Below are 10,424 nucleotides of genomic sequence, written 5' to 3'. Positions count from 1 at the left end.
GGAATGTTGACTTCGTGTGAAGAGACATGATATAACTGAATATCTATCTCAGCCTCAGGAGCCTGAAGTTAGAGGTTTTTACTACTGAAAAAACCTCAGGCCAATCCAAGTGTTTAGGGGCCCAGTTAGTTACTGGGGAAGTTTGACAGTTACTGGAAAATCTCATTCTCCTGGAAGTGGGACACCCATAGAAGAAATAATTCTGCAAGGTGCAAAAACCCCATAATTATACCAGTGGCTTTCATTTAGAAAGACCAAATGTCCTCTGAAAATCTGGGACTCTGCTGAGCCATCCTGTGGTCACTTTCACAGATCATTAACCTTTGGGTCAGACTTAGCATTAACTGATAGTTATTTCCTTAACAAAGTTCCTGAAACCAGCTACTTTTTAAAATAAAACCCCAGGGGCGCCTGGGTGGCTCAGTTGGTTAAGCGACTGCCTTCGGCTCAGGTCATGATCCTGGAGTCCCGGGATCGAGTCCCGCATCGGGCTCCCTGCTTAGCCGGGAGTCTGCTTCTCCCTCTGACCCTCCCCCCTCTCATGTGCTTTCTCTCTCTCATTCTCTCTCTCTCTCAAATAAATAAATAAAATCTTAAAAAAAATAAAATAAAATAAAATAAAATAAAACCCCAAAGTAATACATGTTTGCTATAACAATTTAAAGGAAATTGCAAGAACTTATAAAGTAAAATTAAGTTTCTTGCTTCTTCCAGATTTTCTGGATCAATTTGGTATACATGTATTCATACTCTTTCCTATGATACATATATTTAATTGCTGGTTAAGTCCTTCTTATAAAACTAACAACTGGAATTATAGCTATAGCAGATCCAAGATAAGTAATAAGCAGCTGGAGGAAAATGTACTGGGCCAACCCTGCACATTATCATCAAGATGATTTTCCAAGTATTAAGTAAATAATATTGATGAGATGCTGCTGTACCAGAAGTACAACTAGCAAGGTGTGTGGAACTGTGGAGAATCTAGGGCTTATGGCTTCCAAGAGCTCAGCTTTGTTCATTGTTACCACACATGTCCTGAGTGTGTAATGACTTGGAGACTCTGCAAGGTGTGCCTAATAGTCAAAAGACTCCACTATATTGGTGTCACGCATGATCTGTGGTTGCCTTTAATTTATCCTGTCATTAAGTGAAATGAATTGGTGCTGAGTAAAGCCTATTCTTTCCCTCATGAGTTTATAAATCAAACCTAAGATCAACTGCCACTGGTCAAGCAGAGTGGGCACTGCAGTAATAATTTGCATTTTCTTGACTACCATTAGGTTTCCCATCTGCATACCTTCTCTGAACAATCTGTTTATATGTTTTATACTTTTTTCTATGGGTTGTTTGTGTTTTTCTTATTACTTTGTTGGAAGACTTTACATACTAGGTATAGTACCTAATTTATACAAAAAATTTCCTTTGGGCGCCTGGGTGGCTCAGTTGGTTAAGTGACTGCCTTCAGCTCAGGTCATGATCCCAGGGTCCTGGATCGAGTCCTGCATCGGGCTCCCTGCTCTGCGGGGAGCCTGCTTCTCCCTCTCCCACTCCCCCTGCTTGTGTTCCCTCTCTCGCTGTGTCTCTCTCTGTCAAATAAATAAATAAAATCTTTAAAAAAAAAAATTTCCTTTATTTTCTTCTCACAGTCATATTTTACACTTATTAATTTATTTGACTTTTTTCATTTAGGCTGCAATGTGCCATTATATCTTGTATACCTATCTTGATTTCTTTCAAAGGAAAGTCAGTTATCCCATTACCATTTATTAAATAATCCATCCTTTTCCTTGCCTACTCAGATACTAAGAAAATATACATTTACATTTACATTCAATTATGTTTCCTTCTACTCTCTACGCGGATCTACTGATGATTTTGTCTATTCCTGTTGTTTCTTTTTAAAATAATAATAGCATTATAGTAAGTTTTACTATCTGGTATGCGGGTCTTCCTCCATTTTTATTTATCAAAATCGTCTTCAGTTTCTGTTGGATAATGATGCAAGAGCTTACACTGGGTTTCCAAGAATATAATTTTGAGCAAGTCATTTATTTACCTCTTTGGAATTCACGCAGAAAATTAGGTGAGTAGTTCTCACCGTGTTCCACGGCAGTTCATGTACTTACATTCTCCTTTTCAGTTCTCTCCTTTGCGTTCCTGGAGATTTCCGGCTTCGTAACTGATGTCCTATTGAAACCTCAGTTGTGCTTTCAGTAGAGTATCCATTATATTTCATCCAGCATCCTGAGAAGCTGTGCGCCTGCGTGCATGCGTGTGCGTGAATGCGCGTGCACGTGCTTGTTTCCCAGGGAGGTTTCTGGTCGAATAGTCGGCCATACGGGTTAAGTGCGACAGAGGCCTCCTTATCTCTTAGTCCCTAGTAAATACAGGAGTTGGGCCAGATTTTGCTTCTTAGCGTGCTCCCTAGAGCAGTAGCGTGGTCATCCCTTGGGAGATTATTAGAAGTGCAGAACCTAGGTCTTCACCCCAGACCTGCATTTTTAACCAGATCCTTACGTGATTCATGTGCATATACGGGCTGGAAGAGCACAGAACTAGGTGTTCTCTTATATCCCCATAACTCGAACATTCAAGAAGTCAATAATCAAGTTATAATCCTGGTTTTCCTGATTTTTCCTATATGTCTAACAGTTAAATATGGGAACATTCTCCAAGGTTTAAGACCTTTCTAAAGAGTTAGTAAGAAGAAAGGAGAAAAATAGTGATCAGGTTGTCTTGTAATTTTCCTGGTCCATGATAAATACCTAAGGCCTGTCTCTCTCATTTGCATGATTATATGTCTTCTACCTGGTCTTCCTGCCTCCAGTCCTTTCTCCCTTCCACTCTTTTCTGCAAATTTCTGCTCCCCTGCTCAAAAACCTATAGCTAACTTTTGTCCTCCAGCTCCCACAGCCCTGCTCTAACCCTATACAACTACACCTTATCTATTTTACATATGGTTTGCTTCTAAGACTGCATTTGAAAATAGGTTCCCTGTTTAAAAAAAAAAAAAAGGAAAGAAAAAAAAACAAGCTCAATTTGTGGCATTCTCATATTTTAGCATTTTAGTATTAGTTAGAAAATGAAAGATGATTTACAGAACTATAAATAGCCAATAAGCATAGGACAAAAAATGTTACTTTCTCTATTAATCATGAATTGTGACTTAGAACAGATAGTATTTAATTGGACAGCCACATGCAGAGAATGAAACTGGACCACTTTCTTATGCCACACACAAAACTAAACTCAAAATGGATGAAAGATCTAAATGTGAGACAGGCATCCAGCAGAATCCTAGAAGAGAACACAGGCAGCAACCTCCTTGACCTCGGCCACAGCAACTTCTTGGTAGACACATCAGAGGCAAGGGAAACCAAAGCAAAACTAAAACTATTGGCACTTCATCAAGATAAAAAGCTTTTGCTCAGCAAAGGAAATAATCAACAAAACTAAAAGGCAACCTACAGAATGGGAGAAGATATTTGCAAATGACTTATCAGATAAAGGGCTAGTATCCAAAATATATAAAGAACTTATCAAACTCAACACCCAAAAAATAAAAAAAATCCAGTCAAGAAATGGGCAGAAGACATAAATAGACATTTCTCCAAAGAAGACATAAAAATGGCCAACAGACACATGAAAAAATGTTCCACATCACTGAGCATCAGGGAAACACAAATCAAAACCACGATGAGATACCACCTCACACTAGTCAGAATGGCTAAAATTAACAAGTTAGGAAATGACAGGTGTTGGCAAGGGTGTGGAGAAAGGAACCCTCTCACAATGTGTTGGTGGGAATGCAAACTGGTGCAGCCACTCTGGAGAATAGTTTGGATGTTCCCCAAAAAGGTAAAAATAGAACTACTCTATGACCCAGCAATTGAACTACTAAGTATTTATCCAAAGGATACAAACACAGTGACTTGAAGGGGCACATGCACCCCAAGTTTATGGCAGCAATGTCCATAATATCCAACCTATGGAAAGAGCCCAAATGTCCATCAACAGATGAATGGTTACAGATGTGGTATATATATTTACAATGGAATATTACTCAGCCATCAAAGGGAATGAAATCTTGCCACTTGCAACGAGGTGGATGGAACTAGAGGGTATTATGCTAAGCCAAATAAGTCAGTCGGAGGAAGATAAATACCATAGGATTTCACTCATATGTGGAATTTAAGAAACAAAACAGAGAAACATAGGGAAAGGGAATTAAAAATAAAATAAGATGAGGACAGAGAGAGAGGCAAACCATAAGAGACTCTTAACTATAGGGAACAAACTGAGGGTTGCTGGAGGGGGGGGTGAGTGGGGGGATGGGGTAACTGGGTGATGGGCATTAAGGAGGGCACGTGATGTAATGAGCACTGGGTGTTATATACAACTGATGAATCACTAAATTCTACCCCTGAAACTAATAATACAGTATATGTTAACTAAATTGAATTTAAATTTTAAAAAAAGGGGGGGAAAAAGAACATAGTATTTTTCAGCAATCAAGTTGACAAGATTAAAAATAATGTCCAGGATTATGCAGGATAAAGGTATCTCTCAAAGTGGGAGTATATAGCATTGCTCCCATTCTGAAGGAAGAAACAGATATCAAAATTCTTTTAAAATGCACAGTAATTATATTTCCAGGAATTTATCCTAAGAAAATATTTAATAATATACACAGATATTTAGCTACAGGGATAGTCACCAAAATGTTGTCTCTAATTAGGAAAGAAAAAAAAATTTGAAATGAAATAATATCAAATAAATATGAACTAGTTTAAATTGCTTATGGCAAAATCATATAGTGGAACACTTACATGGAAAGATATTCACAAAATTTAATTTTAAAGGATGTGTTACAAAATAATATCACATTTTAGTAAAATAAATATGTGCATTTAGGTGTGTGTTTGGCTTGAGAAGAATGTAGATGAGTTGTTATTTTTTGCTCTGGAATTTCCCCTTCTGTTTTCTTTTCTGTATTTTTTAACTTATCTACATTTTTGTGGCTTTTAACTAGAAAAAACTAAGGGAAAAAACGGTATTCTTGGGATGCCTGGGTGGCGCAGTCAGTTAAGCGTCCAACTTTTGGTTTTGGCTTCAGGTCCTGATCTCAGAGTCCTGAGATCAAGCCACACGTTGGACTCCGTGCTAAGCGTGGAGTCTGCTTGAGATTCTCTCTTCCTCTCCCTCTTACTCCTCCTGCTTGTGCTCTCTCTCTCAAATAAATATTTTGGAAAAATATTTAAAAAGTATTTTTAAAAAATCAAAAAAGATTTTAAATAAATCTTTGAAAAAATCTTCAAGAAAGAAGGTCTTTCTCTCAAGGCTGATGATAGAAGAGATACAGGTAAAGCCTAAGGAAAAAGTCACCTTGCCTTTTACAATTCTATAATTTTTGTTGTTTTTAGATGAAAACTCCAAGTTAGCAAATTGCCTTTCCATGCACAATCATTATCCTGCTGTGGGCAAACTCAATTATTTGGGGATTAATTTTCATTAAACAAATATGTAACTACTCATGTCCCTTAAATAGAGACAGAATATAGGGCATTTGTTTCCTTAGAGTTTCTCTGTGCCTGACTTTTGTTCTTTCTGGCACTTTCTAGAACCTTCATCAATGGGTTTCAGGCAACTGTATACTTTATTCAAACCACTCAGTTTATCCATTTTTAGCAACTACAGTTAAAATTCCACTGTTAAAGTGGAGAACTATTGGTTAAAGTTTGGGAAAGAAGAGGGGTTTTTTTCCGTTTTTTTTTTTTTTTCCATGTTAGCAGCCAAGAGAAACCAAATACAAGGAAAACCACTTTAATTTGCAAGTATAATAATTTTTATTTTCTCATGTTAACAAATAATACAGTCATTTGAATAAATTAAGAAAAAATACAAGCAAAAGGAAAATATATTAAAATATATTAAAATTACCCATAATCCCATGGCTAAGGAATGACTATCTTTAACATTTACAAGGTTATTGTTCCAGTCTATTTTTTATTCTAAAATGTGCATGGACACATGGCTTATATAACTTGAATCACAGTGTGCCTATTATTTGATGAGCCTTCATCTTAGTCAAAAGTGAGTCATGAAGATATTTCATGGATCACTATCTTACGGCATAAATTTAATAGCAATAGGATGATCTACATGAAAATTTAGATTCACAGAATGGTTGCAGTAATAGTACAAAGAAATCCTAAAATCCTTTCACCTAGATTCCCTAAATGTTAACATTTTACTGTACGTGTTTATCTGTATTTTTGTTTCTCTTTCACCCTTTCTCTGTTTATGTGGGTATTATATATTTTTTTCAAAACCATTTAAAAGTAAGCTGCAGATAGGAAAATGCCCCCTTTCCCTCTAAGTTGACTGCAACTTTCTAAAATGAAGGACATTATCTTACAGTATCTTAGTTTTTAAAATCAGGAAACTAACATTGATGGGCTACTTCTCCTGATATAGACTGCATATTTCATTCAAACTTTTCTAATTGTCCCATTAATGTCCTTTATAGGAATTTTCTTTTTCTATCCAGGACCCAATCAAAGATCACACATTGCATTGATGAATTGGGTAATAGTCGAATCACAGCGAACACTCAAATTCTCCCTCTAGAAATTTTAAAGTCCTTTTCTATTCATTTTTAGAGGGAATGGGGAGGTCTGAAAGCTGCATTTCAGAAATGCTATCATAATGGTTTTTAATTCCTTTTGCTCTTCTTACTGGTGCTATTTTGTGGAACAAGGAACAACATTGATAGGTCTTGTGGGAGTTTTTTAATACACCTTTTAAAAAATCTCAGACTTCCATTTTTATGTTTTAACATTTCCATAATTTTTTTTTTTTTTGTAACTGGAGCCATGTAACATGTATAGGGGAAACATTTGCCTCGTTTCAACAGTTTTGCTAATTTTTAGGCGGAAAGATGACGGTTGCCTAGAGTTTACCTTCTGTTGAATTAAAAGCAGTGTTTCTGTTAAAAAAAAAAAGAAGTGTAGGCCAATTAAAAAGTTCTTACCTAATCTTAAAAAAAAAAAAAAATAGAAGACATTGTGGGCTTTAAGTAAGGGGTAAGATTCTCAGATTTTGTTTTGTTTTGTTTTAAAAGTCATTTCATTGGCATTACAGAAAATGGTTTTGAAGAAGGTGCTTTAGTAAATTCTTGGAATAGTTAGAGGGGAGAGGACAGGCAGAGACTGGGGCTGGGGGGGAGAGGAAGTAACAGAGAGATCCAAGTCCAGCATGCGAAGTGGACCCCTGCTCCATGCTCCACAGAAGGAGTCAAAAGGTTTAGGTTTGTGATGCCAGACCTCTTACCACTTATATCAAAATTCATATAAAAGAAAGAGGACACGAGGGCTGCCTGGGTGACTCCGTCGGTTAAGCGTCTGCCTTCGGCTCAGGTCAGGATCCCCAGGTCCTAGGATTGAGTCCCACATCAGGCTCCCTGCTCAGCACGAGTCTGCTCTCCCTCTGCCTCTCCTTCACCCCCCTGCTCCTGTGTGTGCCCTCTCTCTCTCTCAAATAAATTAATAAAATCTTAAAAAAAAAAAAAGGATACAAAATGTTCCCTGCCTTCAACTGATGTTTGCAAAGTATGTTTTAATTGAGTCTTATTTCTCAGACGATGAGAGCCCAGTCTCACGTCTCCCCATTTCATTTCTAAAAGCCTTTTTATCCTGCCACAGTCCTCTACTGTTATACAGCAAATTGAGACAGGCCTTGAAAAGGCTTCACTTTAACTCATAGTGTAATAATGTTAGAGATCATCCCTAGTTTGTACTTGATTCCAAGTAACCATCTCTTTATCATCTCCAGTGCCAAACTTTTGTCATCTAACAAGCTAAATTAAAGAATTATCAACAGCCTATTGAGTTGAAGTGAAAACATATGCACAATATGTTATTTTACAATCCCATAAGGCCGAAAGAGCTTACCCTAACAAAATACATCCACCAATTAAATTTTAGTTCTTGTTTGAAAACTTCCTGTGCTACACATTTCAGTTTGCAACTGAATCTTCTAGGAACCAATTTAAAATGCAGATTCTGCTTCCATGGGTTTGGAATGGGGTCTAAGATTCTGCATTTTAACATTCTGCTCCCTATGGGGGCAGGTATCCATTCCACTGTTCTCCGACTACATTCTAAATAAGCAGAATGTAGAAATCATCTATTGCTTATCACTGGATGGTAGATTTTTACTTGAAAATAGAGGTGGAGGGCACCTGCGTGGCTCAGTCTGTTAAGTGTCTGCCTTTGGCTCAGGTCATGATCCCAAGACCCACATCCGCTCCCTGCTCAGCGGGAAGCCTGCTTCTCCCTCTCCCTCCGCCTGCCACTCCCCCTGCTTGTGCTCTCTCTCACTGTCAAATAAATAAATAAAATCTTTAAAAAAGAAAAAGAAAATAGAGGTGGTGTTGCCGGTTAGGAAGAACACAGGGGTGAAGTCAAGAAATGAGGAAGAACACAGGGGTGGAGTCAAGGAATCTAAGACCTGTTTGCCACCAACAAACTGGGTGACTCCAGGTGGTTCCTGTGATCATTTTGGGCCTCAGTTTCCAAAATGTGGACATCTGCAACAGAAGAGTGAGTTGTTTTTCTGGGACATAAGGTATGTTTTTAAAACAAATTTAGCAAAATTCCCCTCCCCCTACTCGTGTTTGCTCTTGCTCTCTTTCTCTCTCAAAAATAAATAAATAAAATCTTTAAAGAAAGGGGGGGGCGCCTGGGTGGCTTATTTGGTTAAGTGTCTTCAGCTCAGGTCATGATCTTGGGATCCTGGGATCCAGCCCTGCATCAGGCTCCCTGCTCAGCAGGGAGTCTGCTTCCCTCTCTCCCTCTGCCCCTCCCCCAATTCTGCTCTCTTTCTCTCTCAAAAATAAATAAAATCTTTTAAAAAAAATTTAGCAAAACTCAAACCTTCAGAATGAACAAGCTTGAGTTGGTTTAATTGCAGTAAACATATTTACTTAAAATTTTATGTTAAATGTTTTCCTGCTGAGAGTGCAATCCCAAATAGCTACGGTGTGATTATATAAGAAAATGAAAAGCAAAATTACCTTACTGAGAAAGTGACCCATTCTCTTTATGAAGTCACAGGCCGAATGAGACAGTAAACAGAGAATGTGGCCCAAGAGTCATGAATCAGGAGATTAAAATATCCCTTCTCATATAGAAATGGATACACTACTTTTCTGCCTCAGGCATGGCTTTTAGCAAAATAGACCCTTTGATTTTGGAATGAAGCAGTTTTTCATTTCATTTCAACATCTGGCTCTGAAATGAGGGAAGGCAAAGAAACATCTTTTGCTTTTATAAAAGCTTTCAGATTAGTCGTGGCAGAGTTCCCCAAGAAATAAATGGGATCCAATTGGAACGCCCCAAATTCCAAAATGTATAAACATTGTACAGAATATTACTTCTTAATAATCTGCAAGTGGTACACTGGAAAAGATGGATTTTTAAAAAGAGAGAGAAGGAGAAAGGGACAGAGAGGTCGTTGCACTCGCCAGAGCCTTATCCATTCCCTTTGACAGCCTGTGGGATGATCTGTGCTTTTGGAGAAGCGCGTATGCAGGGGCGGCCTCGGGACAGCTGCGGGAGCTCCGCGGCTTCTGCACACGCTCTCTGGCAGATGTGATGGGATTCTTTCTGCCGGCTCGTTCCTCTGCCTCTGCTCGCTCGGCGTACCCTGCACCAGGCCGCCTGCCTCTGGGTGAGAGCGCTTAGTCCTGCCCTCCCCTGACAGCCCAGGTCCCCACGGCAGCTGCAGCTCTCCCTCCCAGCCTCGCGTCAGATTCAAAGTCCTGACCAGCTTCCCGCAGCACAAACTGCCTCTTAATTGCCGTAGATCAAAAAGCGCTGAACATGTCAATTAAAACCAAGTGGAAGAGGGCAGAGGAAGATGGGAGCGATCTCGGCATTTACCGAGATAACCCAGTGCCTGCTGGGCGGATGGCTTGCTTTCTGCCTCCCCGGCCTACTTGATGAATGGGCAGGTCATTTCTCCACCAACACCACGAACACAGCAACCGATTTCAGGGTCTGTCTTACTTACCTTACTTGATGACTTTTTTCTTTCCGATCATCCAGTCCCCTCTGTAGCAAAAGGGTTTGTCCCGAGAACTACCACATACTTCCATTAGGAGAGAACCCCCTCGGGTCTCAAACACAGATGTGAAGGAAGTGGCCTCATTTCTTCTCATTCACGTATTATCCGTCCTTTATATTTTTCTATTATATTTCATCGACGTGGCTAAAAACGTAATTTTTAGAGCTACACTACATAGTCTCCTAGAGGAGTGAAGTAAGGCCCAGAGAGGTGCAGTGACTTGCCCAAGGCTACACAGAAGCTCTATTTAACTAATCCACTTTCTAGCAGATGCCGGCTTCCGTTGCACAGCT

The sequence above is a fragment of the Leptonychotes weddellii genome, chromosome 1 (assembly GCF_054177405.1).
Source record: "Leptonychotes weddellii isolate Sample4059 chromosome 1, ASM5417740v2, whole genome shotgun sequence".
NCBI lineage: Eukaryota > Metazoa > Chordata > Mammalia > Carnivora > Phocidae > Leptonychotes > Leptonychotes weddellii.
The sequence above is the reverse complement of the archived record's forward strand: the minus strand, read 5'-3'. Positions refer to the sequence as shown.